This window comes from Crocuta crocuta, unplaced genomic scaffold (genome assembly GCF_008692635.1).
Source record: "Crocuta crocuta isolate KB4526 unplaced genomic scaffold, BGI_CrCroc_1.0 scaffold215, whole genome shotgun sequence".
NCBI lineage: Eukaryota > Metazoa > Chordata > Mammalia > Carnivora > Hyaenidae > Crocuta > Crocuta crocuta.
Genome location: NW_027530359.1, coordinates 826,539 through 829,301, shown reverse-complemented (window position 1 = coordinate 829,301; position 2,763 = coordinate 826,539). Strand labels below are relative to the sequence as shown.

Below are 2,763 nucleotides of genomic sequence, written 5' to 3'. Positions count from 1 at the left end.
ATTTTAAGTGTTTTATACATAACTCATTTAATCCTCTCAAAAATTAGAAACTGGGTCTTATTACTATTCCCTTTTTACATGTGAGGAAACAGACATGGTTAAAATTTTTTCTAAAACCTTGCATAAGGATATAGAAAGGAGCAAATTAGGTACAAATCTAGAATTTGAAAACATAGGAGAGCCAGCTCTTCTGCTTCTCTTTGTTCCATCAGCAAATGTGTTGAATAATGGTTCCGTCTTGGATTATGAACTAGGAAGTTGTAGGAGAGTGTGACCCTCACCAAAACAAGAATCACAAATCACGTGAGGTACAAAAGTAGTTTTCCTGAACTCCTAAGAAAAGTGACATTGAAAGAATGTTTATTTTGTAATTATTTTTTCTAATTTGAGAGAGAGAGAGAGTGTGAGTGAGCAGGGAAGGGGGCAAAGAAAGAGAATCCCAAACAGGCTCCACACTTAGTGCAGAGCCCATCGTGGGGCTCAATTCCACAACCAATGGAGAGATCATGACCTGAGCCGAAATCAAGAGTTAATCAATCAACTGAGCCACCCAGTCACCCTTGAAAGAAAATGACATACAAATCTATTCTCCTCCCTGGCTGACTGGAAGGAAAAGAAAAAAATTCCCTATAGACAGGAAATCAACAGACTCCTTAACAATAATAACAAGAAAGCAAAATTAGATTTTTTGAAGTTTATTTATGTAAGCAATCTCTACACCCAACTTGGGGTTCAATTCATGACCCTGAGATCAAGAGCTGCATGCTCCACTAACTAAGCCAGCCAGGTGCTCCACTTTAACAAAATTTTAAGGCCTGTATGTGGGCTGCCAAGAAAGCTTTGACTTCTAGGACTCCGGTGTAGTTGTAGAGTAAATCTGCACTCACTCACTAATTCTACTGCCTAGGACTTTACTGACTGTTCAGGGGACAGACAGTTCTCCACAGGCATGAAGGCAGCAGAGGAGAGCTGAGGAGGATGAATTTCAACTCCATATTTTAGCTTCTAAGAGTTGGAGACAGACAGTGTTCTGAGAGGGACTTCTCTGAGGCATTCTGTGGGGAGAAAGATCTTCCTGTCTTCTTGCATACAAAGTCTTAGTAGGCCTGGAGGAGAGCAAAGAAAGCTCCCTAGAAACACGAAGAGCTGAAAGTGCTGTAAAAGCAGAGATCTTCATGTTTTAAAAAGCTAGCACTTGGGCAGAGAGGCATTGAGATCTATGGATATCACTAGTGCTCAACCCCAAGTCTGCAGAGTTTCAGTTTAATTCCACTTTCAAACATTTAAAGCCTGTGGTCAAACTAAAGCTGCAACAAAGACCAAACACATCTAAACTAGAGACCAGATTTATTTAGCTCTCAAGTATAAATTTTTTTCTAGAAACGGATACAATTTATACCCATTTTTATTGTTTCCTTACATAAAATATCCTTACTGCCATAAAATTTACATGACAAGATGTGTAAATCATGGCGAAAAGAGAATGCATGGAGAAAAGAAGACCTAGAGATGGCCCAAATGTTGAAATTATCAGTGATTTATTTTTTTTAATATTTATTTAGTTTTGAGAGAGAGAGAGAGAGAGGGAGGGAGGAGCAGAGAGAGAGGGAGACACAAAATCCAAAGCAGACTCCAGGCTCTGAAATGTCAGGACAGAGCTCCACATGGGACTTGAATTCACTAACGGTAAGTAAGATCATGACCTGAGCCCAAGTTGGACACTTAACTGACTGAGCCACCCAGACACCCCAAAATTATCAGAGATTTTAAATAAAATATGTATACTAAAAAATCTAAAAGAGCAAGTAGAAAAAGTGACCAATATGAGTAAAGAGATGGGGGATTTTAGCAGAAACATAATTAAGTAAAAATCTATTGAACACTCCATAAAAAATGCAGTATCATAGATGAAGCATTTATTAGATGAATGTAACAACAGACCGGTATCTGAAAAGAGTAAGTATCCTTGAAGCCAGGTCAACAGCGCTCCTGGTGCTGCTTGTGTGCGCACATTCAAGTGACAGCTTGGTACCCCTGTGAGTCAGCAACCAGGAAGAATGTGGCACACACCATGACAGAGGAAAGGACCATGGAAAGAGTCAAGAGTGAGAACAATGATCATGTTCATTTGAAGTTGGTGGGTCAGGATGGCTCTGTGGTGCCATTTAAGATTAAGAGGCACGGTGCATTTTGTAAACTAATGAAAGCCTGTTGTGAACAATACGCTTGTCAATGAGGTTTGCCAATGAGGCTGATCAGATGCCAAAGGGATGAGCAGCCAATCAATGAAACAGACACTCCTGCACAGTTGGAGATGGAGGATGAAGATGTAATTGATGTGTTCCAGTTGTGGACATGAAGTGTTTATGAAAAAAGGGAACCTGCTACTTTACTCCAGAACTCTGTTCCTCCTGACCAAGAGGACAACCTCAATTAGAAATCTGCAGTTTTGGGGCACCTGAGTGGCTCAGTCGGTTGAGCATCCGACTTCAACTCAGGTAATAATCTCATAGCTCATGAGTTCAAGCCCCATGTCAGGCTGTGTGGTGACAGCGCAAAGTCTAGAGCCTGCTTCCTTTTCTGTGTTTCCCTCTCTCTCTCTCTGCCCATCTCCCACTTGTTCTGTTTCTCTCACAAAACTAAATTAAAACATTTTTAAAAATTAAAGACAAAAAGAAAAAAAAAAACAAAGAAAACCGCACTTTGTTTCTACCACATCATGACTACTATAGTATAGTTTTCTCTATTCTTTCATTTTCCCTT

The 2,763-nt window shown here is 39.9% G+C and overlaps 1 pseudogene; it reads left to right on the top strand.

The window, feature by feature from the left end:
• Positions 1-2,071: 2,071 nt before the first annotated feature.
• On the top strand, positions 2,072-2,359 carry LOC144233251 (small ubiquitin-related modifier 2 pseudogene; annotated as a pseudogene).
• The last annotated feature ends 404 nt before the right edge of the window (positions 2,360-2,763 follow it).